Here is a 16,447-nt window from a genome sequence, read left to right as displayed (position 1 = left end):
GTGATTCTTAGATAATCACTCAAGAAGCTTGTGAAATAGGCAGATTCCAAGGTTCAGTCGTCTGAGATTCTATTTAGGGGGTGTGAGGAAGGGCCTTGGGGTCTCCTTTTTGAATGGAATCTCCCAGGGTTCTCTCAGAGTATTGGGGTGTCTGGGGGCCACAGTAAAGAAACATTGAGAGTCTGGATGTTTGAGTGTCTTGGGAGCAGAATTTGTTCATTTGTGCAATGCTTTTTACTGTTTCCATAGAGTTATTTCACTTAAAGAACAGATGATGAGCCTTCTTGAGACATAAGAATGTAAGTATAAGCTGATTCATGTGTGGCTTATGCCGAAAGTCATTAAAAAAAAATCAAACCTGTGCAATTTTTTTTTATTGGCCTTGTAGGAAAGTGATAATTGCTATAAGACAAAAGTCAAGTAATAAAAAATGAGGAATTATTTGAATTTTTAAGCCTCAAAGATACAGCAAGAAAATTTCCAGTAGCTTTAAGAATCGTTAACTACGTTGTGTCATAATGAGCATTATTAGGGGGAGATTTTTGAAAGTTTTCCTTTTATGAGTAAGGGACATAAACAGATACTTCACAAAAGAAATACACATGGAAGTGTCTTCAGCTCCAATAATAATCAAAGAAATATAACTTAAAGCAACAATTTGTTACTTTTTAACCTAACAAATTGACAAGTATTTTTCAAAATGACAAGAGTGTAGGCACTATTTTAAATATTCTACTTATACTGACTGATTTAATAAGCACAATGACTTAGGTACATTATTGTTATCCCCATTTTACAGATGAGGAAACTGAGGCACAGAGATGACATAGGGGCTCTTTGTTCTGACTATGGGAGTAAAAATTGGCATTATCTTTTTATTAGGTAATTTGACACTTTGTCCAAGAGCCTTGAGACACTCACCTACTTTGACCTTGTAATTCCACTTCTAGGAATTTATTCTTTGGAAACAATTAGAGATTCACACAAAAATGTACGCATAAGAATTTCTGGTGGTTTTATATTTAATAGAAAAAATGGAAACAATCCAATGATCTAACAAGAGAGGAATTACTAAGTAACTGATGCCTTGCTTATCCTTATGATGGCACATTAACAGCCATTAAAAATTATGGTTTTCAAAATTACTTTAAGGCATGGGAAAATGTTCATAGTAGACTGTTAAGTTAAAAAAAAAAAAAGGACTCAAAACCACACACACAAAACTATGCCAACATAACAAAATGTTAATATAAAACAAATGCCTGGTAGTTACCCTAAGACCTTCGTAGGCCATAAGCACCTTTAAAAATCATATAAAAGAGCCATAAAACCATCATTGTTATTACATAATGGCATTTCATTAATTGCTACTCAGTCTTTTCAGGTTAAGGAAACCTGGCATCTTTGGAGGGGCTGGACCTGTAATGAGTTATTTTGAACTTCTTTTCCTCACCCCTGCTCTTCTGCTGGGCCTGGGTGGGGATGGAGTGTCCCTTTTGTCTAGATGACATGGAGGGGAGGGGCCAGAGGCACAGGGCCTAGGCGCTGCCTTCCTGAAGTTGTGGGGGAAGGTTTGTGCTTGCTTATCTCGGGAGGCTTTGGAGTCAGCTTGCTGAAGAGATGTGGGTAAAAGGCAGACTCACAAGGTCCTGGGTTTATACCTCTCATGACTCCCACCTCCCACTTGAGCTTTGTGGTCCCAGAATTGTGGAATTGTTAGGGCGCCTGGGTGGCTCAGTCAGTTGAACTTCCGACTTTGGCTCAGGTCATGATCTCATGGTTCGTATGTTTGAGCCTGACATGGGGCTTGCTACTGTCAGTGAAGAGCTCACTTCCATCAGCATGGAGCCCACTTTTGTCAGTGTGGAGCCTGCTTGGAATCCTCAGTCCCCCTCTCTCTCTGCCCCTTCCCCGCTGGAGCTCTCTCTCTCAAAAATAAATAAACATTAAAAAAAAAGGAATTATGGGATTGGTAGAGCTGACTCTGCTCAAAGTATAAGAGAAGAAACTGAGCCCAAGCTCATAGCTAGGAGGACCTAGGGCTGGACTCAGCTTCTTGACTCCTAGATCAGGATACTTCGTGTAATACCAAATGGCATCCCTCATTCTAAGATGAGAGGAAGGAACTCAGGGTCTCTGCTGGGAAAGCACTACTGTCTACCTTGGGAGGCTGTCTCAGAAGGTTCTGTGCCTAATGTGGTAGTATTAGTAGGTGGGACCTTTGGGAGGCGATTAGTTCATGAGTGTGGAGCCTTTATGAGCGGGATTAGTGTACTTGAAAAAGAGACCCCATAGAGATCCCTCCACCTTCCGCCATGAGAGGACAAAGTGAGAAGCGGGCAGTCTGCAACCTGGAGACTGGCTTTCATGTTTCTTTGAATGTATGTCTCTTCTCTGCTAAAGTAGGCTTTATAATACTTACAATACATTATAGTGTTCCTGGGTTTGCTAAATAAAACAACAACCACTTGTGTGTAGTGCTTGCTATGTGCTAGGCACTGTTTTAAGCACTTTACTTATATTAACTAATTTAATCATCACAATGACTTTATTAGGTACATATTATTATTATCATCCCCATTTTGCAGATGAGGAAACCGAGGCATGCTGTAGTTCATTGTTCAGGGTTATATCTCTAGAGAATGGTAGTACATGGATTGGAATCCAGGCATTATGGCTCAGATATATATTTATGACACTTTGCTGCCTCAAATCAAATCAAATCAAATCAAATGAAATCAAATCCTTAATGTGAAGTATCTAGTACCTGCATTCTCAATGGGGGTGATGTCTCCCCACATTGGGATAAAAGGGGGTAAAAACTGGTTCTGCGTGGGAGAAAAAACTTTTATTCTTTTTTTGCATAGATATTTAGAAAGACATTCATACAGTACATAAAGAGATATAGAATATATTTGTAGTAATAAAAATTAATGAGGGAAGGGAATGATTAGAAAAGAAATGTCTAAAAAGGCTCCTTGCAGGGTAATAATGTAACAAAGGTTGAGAAACATTGATCCAGTGTGATGCTAGGCTCACGGTAGACTTTTTGTAAATCCTCCTTCCTTTTCCGGTATCCTTTGGTTTGAGAGGAGGAAAGAGTCCGAGTTGATGTGTTCCCCCTCCTGGTGAAGAGTTTTAGTCAGAGTTTAACACAAAGGAGCCAGGAGGTAGAGAGCTAATCTAGCCACTTGACTTACGTTGGAAGAGGAAGCAGTGTAGGAGCCAAGGATCTACTGCTCCTCAGATACTGTTTTGAATGCACATTAAGCTTAGTTATTAAGCGGAATCTTTAAAAAAATTATGCAAGATTTCAATGTCACAATCAGTCTGCTATTCAAGAATAGATGAATATTCAAACTTAACAAATACATGGGATAAATAATTTCTGCAATAAGCATAACATATCTCTCGGGTCCCAGGAATAAATGCAAAACAAGCACTGCTCTATAGAGTGTGGAAAAAACCAACCTAGACAAGTTCCTGTGTATGTTTGCAAAAGAAATTATTTTATTTACATATAATGTCTATTTATTTATGTATAAAATCTTATCTTTAAAATAAAAAAAATTAATGCAAAAAATAGCACAATTAAGTACCTCCCACCTTCCTTCTCTGTTTTGGGTAATAAAATTTTAATTATTTTACTCTTTAGGTAGAGTTATTTATTTTAGTTTTGCTTGTCTGGACACATTAATCCCCTGAATGTTCCATATGATCTGGATAAAATTTATGAATATACTTCCTGTTATGATTTAGAAACCTTATAGAGCATATAACAACCTTCTTCAAGGATGTTTGAAAATTAAATAAGACCTGCAGAGATGCTCTTTGTCGAAGTGGGTCTTATAGGACTATCTACTTCCCCTTTCTTTCGGTTCTGTTAATGTGCCTCTTGAGTCAAGCATCTCTTACAAGGTACCCGTGGAATCTCACGATGGCTATTAGGGAGCTGAAAACAGTTATTTGCCAATAAAAAGCTTTCTTAGTCAACTTTGTCAAAGAGAGCCTGGGGCCCCTTTTCAGAGCAAGTGAGCCTCAATTCAGGGTCAAAGAGAGACAGACCCTCTCTACCCCCTGTCCCCTGAGGGGCTGAGAGCTAGGAGAAACTCCAAAACTGGTTCTCACTGGAAAGTGAAATCTTAGTGAATGCTCCCATAGATGGTGTAATTCCCTCCTCTCCCATGTCTAGATAGATACGTGGCAAAGTTATGAAGTAGAAAAATATTGTTTTTGGCTTCCCAGATTCACCCTCTCCCCTGACCATCCCACGTTGCCCACCCAAGGCTTGATCTCCCTGCTGCAACAGCCTCAGAAACCATGCCCTCTTTCTCTTCCCAGGGCTTATGATTGCTGCAGTGGGAGAGGGGAGAAAGGAGAGAATAGGGGCTGCCCTCGTGGAAACTTTCTTGTTCTAGATTACATTCTCTAGAGGCTCTGGGTGGGAATCCCAAAACATATGCCGAACAAAAAACGCCTAAGGATTGAGGAAGATTGCTTGGCCCAGTGGGTCCTCATGGATTTTGTGTGGAATCAGAAGGAAGTCATGGCTCTTCGTGAACTAAAAACATTATCTGGGGCGCCTGGGTGGCTCAGTCGGTTGGGCGGCCGATTTCAGCTCAGGTCACGATCTCACGGTCTGTGAGTCCATGAGTTCGGGCCCCGCGTCGGGCTCTGGGCTGATGGCTCAGAGCCTGGAGCCTGCTTCCGATTCTGTGTCTCCCTCTCTCTCTGCCCCTCCCCCGTTCGTGCTCTGTCTCTCTCTGTCTCAAAAATAAATAAACGTTAAAAAAAAAAAAATTTAAAAACATTATCTGATGTTTATGGCAGCTGGTTCTAGCACCGCAGGAGTTATTGCTGGTTTTTATCAACTCCAGCCTCCTTTTATTTGGCAACCAGGGCACGAGCCTCTCAAGTCTCTAGAAAACACAATGGATGGAGGGCCCCTGCTGCTGTGCTCTGAAACCCATCCCATGTTTCTTTCTTTCTTTTTTAAAAAATTTTAATTTCAAGTTTATTTATTTTATTTTATCTTTTTTTTTGGATTTCTGGAGATATAATTGATATGTAACATTGTGTAAATTTAAGGTGTATAGCATGGTGATTTGACATAAGTACAGATTGCAAAATGATTACCAAACTAAGGTTAGTTAACACTTCTATCACCTTTATATTTATATAATGACTTTATAATTATCTTTTTTTATGGTGAGAAAATTTTTCTTTTTATTATTATTATTTTTATCCTCAAGTTAGTTAATATACAGTGTAGTCTTGGCTTCAAGAGTGGAATCCAGTGATTCATCACTTACATATAACACCCAATTCTTATCCCAACAAGTTGAGCAACTTTCAAGTACATGAGAGAGTCTTGTTAACTATATCCTGTCAAGGCCGTGCTTTACCTCAGCTGCTCCCAACCAGTGACTGTTTCTGGGCATCTCTGTGTCAGGGGCTGCCCTATGGCCTTGGTGAACTCTGAACTGCATTACATCCTAAGTTGCTTCCATTAGATCTTTCCTTCCCTCACTCGGACTCACACTGGCATGGTTCTCTGATGACTCCCAAAGTCTCTTCTGGCTCCCTCCCCATTTTCTCTCGTAGGATTTTCCTCTGAGTAATTTAGTGCATGTTCATCCTGTTTTGGCTTCTGTTTCCTAGAAGATGTACCTCATGATGTGCACTCCGCCGTTTTCCACCTTCTGCCTTTTCTCCACTCCCCTTTCCATCCGCTTCCTGAAAATTCACTCTCAGGAGAGATGTTCTGATATCAGCTATTCTATTTTGAGTTACTTCATCTAGTCACTCGAGTAAAAGTCTTTGTCCTTGATAAAGAAACTTGACTCTCCAAAGTCTTTTGGGTGGCGGGGAGATTAGGTCCTGCAGGTGGCGCTCTAACGGCTTGTAAGTAAGGCGGACCCTGGAGGTGATGCCTCCTGAAGGGCTGGTTTTAAGAACTTGCTCCTTGCAAAGCGCGGGAAAGAGAGAATGTTATTCTCTGTACTGAAACCCCCATGTGCTTTAGAACCAGAATTGAGGGAATTTTCTCATTTCCATCCAGGTGTTTAGACTCACCTGGCATAGTTCTGGCTGTAGGTTTTCCATGCCCAGAGCTTTCCTCTAATTGTGATCTGCCTCAACCTAGACCCTGTGCGACTCCTGGGTGTTGCTCAGCAAAGTCGTGTGATTGCATCTGTAGATGATTATAGGGGAATGCAAAGCAGGAAAGTAGGATATGTGCCCTAGTTCTCAGATGGGTGCTTGTTCTTTACCAGAAGGCTAACTGAGAGACAGCTTCTACTGGCCCTGTAATCATGCACTTATGATAAAAATAATAATAGCTAACATCTCTTGAGCATAGGCTATAAGCCTGGTATTGTTTAGTGCTTTACCCATACAGCCTCATTTTAAATCTCCTCATAACCTGGAGAGATGGGGGCTAGTCTATTATCCCATTTTATAGCTGAAAACCTGTAGCTTATAGAGAATGAGTAATTTGTTGAGGGTCACAAACCTAAGAAATGGCTAAACCAGAATTCAGAGCCAGGATGACTAATGGTTGAACTTTACTGCTTCTACTTCTTGCCAAAAACATTAAGCATTGCTGTGTGTCACTTTCTGCACGGCGTTTGCTTGGTGTTAAACAAGAGCAGCTGAAGATTTTTTGATCTCTTTGTATCTATTTCCTTCTCCTTCCTTCTTTCCTTCCTTCCTTCCTTCTTTCCTTCCTTCCTTCCTTCCCTCCCTCCCTCCCTTCCCCCCTTCCTATTTCCTTTTTTTTTTCAAAGTCTGAAATGCACTGAAATGCAGTTCCCAGCACAGCAACATCAAGGGGGCTGCTTCCCCTCAGGAGCTGGTACCTAGGCTGGAGCCCAAGTGCTAGGGTCCTTGACCTGTGGCTGCTCTGACTGGTGATCTGGAGAGAGGCGCTGGCTGGGTGTGCAATGGCCCAGTCTCTGGGAGAGGAAGGACACTGGCCCATGGAGTCTCTCAGAGAATGAGTACAGAAGAAGAAAAGAACATTTGTTGAGAGACAGGCAGACATTTCTCAGGCCCTCTTAAAAGTGAAACAGTCATGAAGGGTAAATCAGATGAAAGGACTGTTCTATTCACTGCTTGAGAGTTAGTTCCTGAGATGAGCTCTTCTAAATAGTTGCCTGATCGTCTGTGTCATCCACAGGCACTGTCATTCTGTTGGCATTGGTGTTCCTTCCCCATTCGTGAGACTAGGGTGTTGATCTGTATTGTTAATGACAAGCCAGGGAGACATAACATTCAGAATGAGCAGGCATCAGGAATATTTATGTGTGTCCTGTTAGCTAAAACTCAGTTTTGTGCTGCCAATAAAATCGGGTGACAGCTTTCTTCCAAGAATTTGTTTTCTTCGCCTGTTATTTGAAAATGTTGAGGTGTCTCAGCTGCACTTGGAAGGCAACAAATAGGACAAAACATAAATATGGCATGGTGTCAGATTCTGAAGACACCCATGATAGCAGCATGACTTGTTTTAAAATGACAAACAAAATCCTTTCCAGACTGAAGAAAAGAGTGGGTGGGGAAAACCTGTTTCTCTAAATGAGATCAGAAAGTAGACTCCTGTTTGAAAACTTTCCCCCCAAATCTGGGAATGCCTTTGAAGAAAAAACATGACCTCCTCAGAAAGGGTCCTATCCACACTTACATGGGTCACATGTATATGTCTTGCACAAGGTAGGCACTGAATAAAGTTTTATTGATAATGGTGACTGTATTAGTTTTCTATTCTGTAACAAATTACCTAGAACCTGGTGGCTTAAAACAATAAACATTTATTATCTCACATAGTTTCTGTGGTTCAGGAATCCAGGAGGGGATTTGCTAGGGGATTCTGGCTCAGGGTCTCTCCTGAGGTAATAGTCAGGATGTTGGACAGGGCCACAGTCCTCTGAAGGTGTGAATGGAACTGGAGGGCCTACTTCTAAGGTGGCCTACTCACATGCCTGGCAAATTTGTGCAGGTTGTTGGAAGGAGACTTCAGTTTCTTGTCATGTGGACCTCTCTACAGGGCTGGGTGAGCCTTCTCACAACATGGCAGCTGGCTTCCCCACAGTGAGTGTTGCAAGAGAGACCGCAAGGTGGAAGCTGCAAGATATTTCGTGATTGACCCTAGGAGGTCACACTCGATCATTTCTCCCATATTTTGTTGGTTAAAAAAAGAGAGAGAGATTAAGCTTCACCAAAGGGAGGAATATAAAAGAATTTGCAGACATATTTGAAAACAACTCCAGTGGCTTTTAAGATTTGTGCAAAACAGGTTCCTTAATACAAATCCCTCACAAGAGCAACTGTCTTCATCTGAGGATAAAATGTCTCTGACATCAGTCCAGAAAGGCTGTCACTGTCATAGAACAAGTTGATAAGAATTATAATGGACAGTAAATTATCTTTTCTTGGAAACAGATGAGAAGAGAAACCAACGTTCTAATGTTAAGTGTAGGAAGGATTCACTCTTCAAATTTTTGATGGTGATGAATTTTATTTGCAGTTGAGTAGAACACACAAGTTTGAGGTGTTTCATTCATAAAGAATGTTTGGGTATGGGGTTTTTAGACCTCTTTATTTTACTCGCTGCCTTAAAATCAGGATTCCAGGGGAGCCTGGGTGGCTCAGTTGGTTGAGCTCCCAACTCTGATTTTGGCTCAGGTCCAGATCCCAGGATCTTGGGATCAAGCCCCAAGTTGGGCTCCATGCTGAGTGTGGAGACTGCTTGGGATTCTCTCTCTTCCTCTCTCTCTCTTTCTTTCCTGCCCCTCTCACCCACTCATGCTCTCTCTTTCTCTCTCTCTCTAAAAAAAAAATCAGGATCCTAATTTAAATCCTCTTTCCCCCTTGACTTATCTGACAACTACTTTTTCTTTTATTTTTAAATGCCTCTGCTTTTACTATTGGGAGGCCTATCAATTCCCCAGAATTGATGCGGGGATACAAATGTGATTAGAAATAGGACATGAGGTTGGGTGAAAGAAAGACCCTACTTTGTTTTCTCAGTGATTGGGATCTTTTATTTTAAAACCTATTTTTTTTCTCCCACCAAAATGTCATATCTGATTTTGATCAAAGGCTAATTCTGAACTTTGGGAACATGAGAGCTTTGCTTCAATGACTTAGGACTCCATTTTCTCAGCTCCACAGAGAGCTCTGATAACACTTAGGGCACTTTAGCATGCTAGGTAAAAATAATTAGCACATTTTAAAACCAAGCAAAAGATGGTAATTATTATAGAGAGTATTTTATGGGTGGTGAATTAGTCATGGCGATAGATTTCTGGACAAGAGAGTATCTTGATGGTACAGTGAGAGTAAATGAATCAGTGTGTATGACAGAATCTTGTAAATGTTAAGGGCTATTACGTACAACTCCAAGATACCTTAAAAAAGATTTTCCGATGAAATAGTTTTCATTGACATAACTTGTTCAAAATTTAACTCTTCTCCAAAAAATGGGAGAGGATGATACTGATCCTTCATCTAACCTGAATCTCATTTTGGGCCTGTTTTCATTGAGGGACACCGGAACTTGGTGGTGCCAGGATAATGCCTATCCAGCTGTGTGACTCATCTTTATTTGAGCTTTAGGGCTGGAAACTGGTAATGGCCGTTCACTTAATCCCAGTTGGTAGTAATATTCTCTTCATATTGGTGTTTCTAATGATCTGTGGAGTGTTCATGCCCAGGCCTATCAGTGACTCCCCCAGGGTGGAGAAGATACTCTTTTGACGTTGGCTGTGGTTTCCTGTTGTCCCCATCAGTCAGTCTTCAGTGACGCTGCATGTGCACGATCATAGTGACAAGTCAGAATTTTTAACATCTCAGGAAAGTGTCTCAAGGACCCTGAGTGCAAACTTCATCATGGAAAAATCCTATGCTAATAGGAATTTTCTCATGGGATTTTCTCTGCTGTATGTTACCAGGGCATCTGAGTAATTCTTATATACGTCACACATGCCCTTAGATTTATTACCCTCAGGCATTTTCCCCTGGCACTTCTACGACTGACCCATGGAATAGAATGAATGACGATATTGCTGTGGATACTGATGAACTAAATTCAAGGTCGGCATTAGACTATTTAATAGATACCCCTGCTGCATAATTAGACTAATCAAGACAGAGATTTAGGGGACTTAGCTAGAACTTGAAAGAACAGCTGTTCAATGATAAAACAAAATTTTCACAGTTTTTTGACGTAAAGGAATCTGTGGTTTACTTTTTTTTTTAAAGCAAAGCACCTGTGAACCAGAGTGGAGGGAGAATTTCGGTTTTTATATTTATGATAATGCTTTTCGCTCTGATCTGCAGCCTGAGCTGAAGTCTTTTTCTTCTTGCCATCTTCTGCCTCCCTCTCTCTTAATCTCTGCTCAGTGCTTGATGATTTGCATGTATGAATAGTAACACCTACTGATGGGCAGGGCTCAGGAGACGCAATTTGGTTGCCAGCTTCTCCTACTGCCGAGCCCTGTCAGCATCTTGCATTGATTTGGAGTGTAATCAATGTTTCTTGGTACTGCTGCGCCTGCTCCTCCCCAGCTCTGGCTTTCCTCCTCCAGCATCCTTCTCTGGCATTGGCCTTCCAGTGTGCTGCTTGGAAAAGCTCGATTTCACCCTACGTTGCTACCAGAGGGATCAGTTGGAGGGCTGTTAATAAGTTCTAGAGAGAAATAGCTCACACTGTCTTTTTTAATCGAATAATTTCTTGCCTGTTTTGTCACTCATCATAGCCTTTGTTTGCTCTAGCTAGGAATTACAGGCCTCTGTAACAGTACCCTTTGAACATCAGCTTGGTATTAGGAGAGCAATGATATGAGCTTCTAATCAAAATTCACTGCATGAAGTTCTGTCTTTTCAATAGGGGACATTTAAAAAACCCAGGAGAGGGGGAAAGCAATAAACATTACCACAATGGGAAAGTCCATGATAATGGTGAAGGAGTCTACTGGAGGAATATTTATTTTCTTTGAGAAAGCAGCCCATTTTTCCAATGCAAGCCCCCTCCCTGCCGTAGCCTTTAATGACTGAAGACACTGCCGTTCTATATTAGCTTTCAAAGGGGAAATGCATTTCAGCAGTTCCCAGTGACTGATCACGAAGCTAGTGGCAGCATCTTCCTCCCTGAAAATCTGCCTCCCAGACGTCTCTTCCTCTGACATTTCCTTTCCAGCCCTCCTGCAGCCAGCCAGAATCGCATAATGGGATGATTTGTCAGGAGATTCTATGTAGTCTCAGGGCAAACTTCCTATGAACTTAAAATCCTTTTTCACCTTTGGACACAGGGGAGTGTGGGTTGGGTGGTGAAAGCCCTGTGTGAGATCTGGGGAAAGGGCATGAATATCACTTCTTCCCATTACCATGGCTTTTCATGTTTTACTCACTTATTTTGCTTCTCACATAATGTTTTCAAAATAGCTCTAGGAGCATTGTTTGAATTTGCAACAGCCACAGGATAATTCACATAAAGTACTTTTTTTTCCTTCCCAGATGTTCAAGCCTGTGTTTGTGTATTTTTAAACCTGTCCATAGTTATTTCAGATGAATGGCTGTGTCTATTTAGCCCCCCTCCTGCCTGCCTTTGGCTGGGTCTGTGTATATGAGAACCTCTTTAAAGATATAAAAGTGTCCTGCGAGTGTTGTCAGCTGTGAAAGCTTTTGTGCAGGCTTCAGTTCCTTTGTTGTATGAACACCACAAGCTTAATATTCCTATAAAGTAGGTCTAGGACTTAAAAAAGGCTAGTTTGTCAATCTATTGATTGCCCCAGGCTAAGCAAGCTAATTCCTCAGCACTACCACTGAATGTATTGAACAGGCTGATCCTTCTAGGTCAAATAATTCACATCGCTAAAATAATATTAAGGTTTGTTGCGGCATAAGCCAAATAGCTGAGAAAATCCATCATTATCACCTGATGCCTCTGCCTTTTAATTTACATCATTATAGAAAGATGGAGGAAGGAGAAAAGAAAAGTACGGGGAAATGTATTCAAAATGATCTACAGTGTTCTTAATAAAAATGCCCTTCCTTTATGAGCACCTGAATGAGCATATAAATATAACCAGCAGTGGGAATTTTAATCAAAGCTTTACAGCTTTTTCTTTTTCAAGACTTCGCCTTCATGACCAAGTTAACTTCCAGCTCCGGAGAGTTTCTGGCTTCCTTATTCATCTTGGGAGGACCCTTGCTCGATTTTCGTGTTGGCCTTTTACCAGTTTAAGTTGGATTCCTTTTGTACTCTTCCCCAAACTATTTTTTTCTTATAAAAATGGCCATTGTGAACATTTCTTAAAACTTTTGAGAATTACTCAGAAAATGAAAGCAACAGATTGGAGATTATCTTATGGATAGAAGTTCAGGGGCAATCCCCATATATGATACTGGTGGGGTGTCTGTGAGCCTTGAACTGCAGACGGACAGAGCAGATTTTTCCCAGCTTTATTGGCTGTGCTGGGTCATCCTCAGATTTTGTCCTTTCTTTAAACAATTCAGAATTCAACCAGATGGCATCTCTATGGCATTCACAGCTTCAGTCAATAAAAAGAGCTGGGAGATGTGAATTTGAAAATGGGACACAGTGTCAGAGGATCCAAGTGTGTTATTTCTTCTTTGAATAACTCTGACTGGCCATGAGTAAACAGAAGGAAACAAACATGAAACTTTCAGGGTAAAGAAAATGTCTGGGAAAATTTGGACATTTACATAATGACTGAGCCCAATACTAGGCACTTTATAAAGGTGTCCAAAAATAGTTATGAAAGGAATACATGTAGAAAGGAATGAAAAAATATACACATTGAAAGGAAGGAGAAAAATAAGAGAAAGGCAACAGGGACATGGAAGATAGAGGCAAGTTGTTGGGGGTTGATTTTCTCATGAGTTGTTTTCTCATTGTTCCTTCTTAACATGATGGGATCTCTGCTTGAGACATTGAGCTGTGTTTATCCCTGGATCTTTTTGTTCCTTCTGGGCAGGTAAGTGGCTCACACTGCCGTTACTCAAGGACCGAGCCTGCTCTGACTTCAGAACCTGCCTAGCGTAAGATGTCACAACAGCAAACACACCTTTAAATAGGTTATAACGGTATTACACATTAAAAAAGAATGAAATAAATCTTGTAAGCAAGCAGGAACTTTTTCCCATTCTGATAGGTGGAATGATTGAAATGTGTAGGCATCTGCATTTAGACTTTCCTTCTAGCTTAGTGGTTCTCAAAATTAAATCTCAAAATAAGAATTCTGACCCCAGAATTGAATATAATAAATCATAAACACTACTTTGTGGGTGATGTTAATGATAATTTTATTTAGATGTAATTTATATATAATTTTTTTACATATTGGTTATATATAATTTACATAATTATTTACATATATCATACATATGTTTTTTAAAGGTAATTTTATTTATTTTATTTTGCCATAGTCACTGGTTTTAGAACCTAAGTCTCTAACTAAGTGCAACTCCACTGTAGGTTCTCACAGGCTCCAGGAGACAATTTGTATGGAGGGTGGGAGAGTGTTCTGGGGACAGCACATCTGGTGTCCGTGCGGAAGGGGCAATACTGAATACAGCACAATGTTCTTCACACAGCTCATTGTTGCAGGGCTTAGCCCTATAGCACTTAAGGGAACAAAATGAGGGTAAATGAAGGGTCCTTGAAGGATCCACGAAGGGTCCTTTCCCCTTGAAATCTGTGTGAACCCGGAATGGATGATAAGACCAAGGCTTGGCACGCATCATCTCACCTCTGCAAGTGGACAGGAAACAGATGAAGGTGTCATGATTGGGTGGTATTGGAAGCTTTGGTGGTATGCGTTGTAATATGAGATTACAACATCATGGGGATCCATGAGAGGGCATGAGGAATTTGGTAACTGTTACGTTATAGGACGGTGTATCTTTGAGGGGACTTCTGAGGTTAGAGGCAATTTACCAAAGTGGTTAAGGGTTCTGATTCCAGTGACCAACGTATTGGGTTTATATCCTAGCTTTGCCATTTAATAATTCTGAATTCTTGGGCAAGATACTGATCCAAGTCTCAGCTTCCTGTATGTAGAGTAGATCATAATTTTATCAGCATTGTAAGGTGGTGGAGATAATATACTTAGAGCACCTGCACATATGGTAGTTATTACTATTATTTCTCTTGTTTGGGACACCTTTCATAAGAAGACACAAGATTTTGAAGTGTTCATCTATCCACCCATAATTTATTGTGTATGTACCACGAGTTGAGCACTAGACCTGGCTCTGAGGATATAAGAAGTAAGTGAGCCGGAAAGTAGGTATGGCTGAAGAAAAGCTATTTCATAGAAGATGTGGTATCAGAATACTTGGACTGGATTGGATTGTGACTGTGATTTGGAATAAAAAATTGGCACTATAAAATTGGACCTTAGTGTTCAAGTGAATATTACACTTGAGCAAGATTCAGCGACATTAAACCTTCTGTCATAAAGACAGAGGTAATGGCTTTTTGTGGGCAGAGTAGTAGAAATGCTTCAATTGTTAAGTATTTATATAACCCTTTATATTTGCAATGTATGCACTTTATCATTTCCCAGAAGTTAATGTCTAGAAATATTTCCTAGTGGGAAGAGAATGTTCCCAGTAGGTTCTGGGCCATGCCTAGTGGTTCCTGAGTTTTTGGCCAATATTAAAGGACACTCAAGAAGTCTGTATTAAATAAAGGAGGCAAAGGGCTTTAATATAAAGTAAGGAGAGGTGACAATCTCCCCTTGGTTTTTGAGTTATTTTCCTACAGCCCCAAATCTGAGGGTGTCATGGAGAGTAACACAGTCCTTTGAAGATGCGTTCAACTCCTCTTGGCACATTGGACCAGAAACTTGTTGTGGCTCAGCTCCATTCCTCTTCTTTTCCATGTGATAACTCTTTCAGGGCTTTCTGTGTTGTGGGGCATAGGGCATGGGGCCATGAAGTGGCCTATAGGACTCATAATATGCATGAACAGAGATCAGGGATTAGGACTCATGATACTATGCAGGTATGCAGAGGTTAAACATAATGAAACTGCTTATTTTTTTTTTAATGTTTACTTATTTTTGAGAGACAGAGACAGAGTGTGAGTGGGGGAGGGGCAGAGAGAGAGAGAGAGAAAGACACAGACTCTGAGGAGGCTCCAGGCTCTGAGCTGTCAGCGCAAAGCCTAACGTGGGGCTTGAACTCACAAGCTGTGAGATCATGACCTGAGCTGAAGTCGGACGCTTAACCGACTGAGCCACCCAAGATGCCCCAAAACTGCTTATTTTTTCATGTGAAATTTCTATTTAATGAAAACCACTATTGTATTTTCAACTAAGAATAGAGTTGATTATATTAGTCCTCCAGTTGAATCATAATTTCTCCCCAGGAGTATGGTTTTGCTATCTGGGTGTTACTTCTCTCCACTTCTCTACATACACAAATAGTAATTAATATTGTGGTGCCTCTACTTTCCAGCTCAGAGAGCTCAGATGTGCCTAGTTTAGCCCTCTTGGCCAGGTAACAGTGTGGTAGTGCCTCTAGATTTCTAAATCTAGAATAAATGAAATAAATCACACACAGATGATTCCCAGGTATGTTTTTCAGTGCTACATGATGTGACCTCCTGTAATGCAATGAGACTTTAAACAAATGTGCCAAAGTATATACATCCAAATAAGGGTCGTGTCCTTCTGATCCTCACCTTGGAAGGTCACACAGTTACTTCAATAAAGCAGCCACTGCTTGAAACATTTCTGAAACTTCTTTTAGGGAGTCCTTTTGAATGTTGACAAATCTTTATTCTTTAAAGGTGGATTTGGTCTTTGGAAATATCTACAAGTCACTTAGAATCGAGCCTGATAAATAAGATGCGTCATGAAATTGGATGGTTCTAATTTTTTATCTAAATAAATGTGATTATAAAGCTTTGCATGAACTTAATTCCCCTGTGTAATTTATACACTGCTCTGAAGGCAGTTCTAGGAACGTTTTGGGCAATGGAAGCATGACTGAATATATATGTTCTTTGAGGTGATTACTTTGAAGGATGTCATCAGGAAGTCCACAGAGTTTTATTTCTTGATACTCACACTTTGCATATTACACATTTACACATGTACAGACTGAGTTGGTGGGCATGTTAAATCATCTTTAAACATTTTTGTGGTTTAAAAAAGTGATCTTTTCAAGAGCAATGTGTTGTCTCAACAGCTATTTAAGCAGATTCCTTGCAAAATGTCCCATCTATCAAGATGTCCTGGATTGCTATGTATTAAATTCCCTTTTGACTCCTTTGTTCACATTACTTGTAACTTTTTCATTATGTAAATACAGAAAAATGATCTTGTACATGCTTGCTGCTCTCTGCCCATTTCATATTTATGAGATAGAGAAAAAGTTAGAAAGGAAGTGCTGAATGAGTGAACATTAATAGACT

General features: G+C 40.4%; 1 long non-coding RNA gene across 1 annotated transcript in view; it reads left to right on the top strand.

Moving 5' to 3' along the window:
* LOC122222521 overlaps nt 1-16,447 on the top strand; it is a 77,389-nt gene that overhangs the window by 48,098 nt on the left and 12,844 nt on the right. The window contains exon 4 of the long non-coding RNA XR_006203788.1: nt 250-299. This is a non-coding gene — a long non-coding RNA (uncharacterized LOC122222521). The remainder of the gene's footprint in view (nt 1-249; nt 300-16,447) is intronic.

This window comes from Panthera leo, chromosome B3 (genome assembly GCF_018350215.1).
Source record: "Panthera leo isolate Ple1 chromosome B3, P.leo_Ple1_pat1.1, whole genome shotgun sequence".
Lineage (NCBI taxonomy): Eukaryota > Metazoa > Chordata > Mammalia > Carnivora > Felidae > Panthera > Panthera leo.
This window is presented reverse-complemented; position numbering and strand designations above follow the sequence as displayed.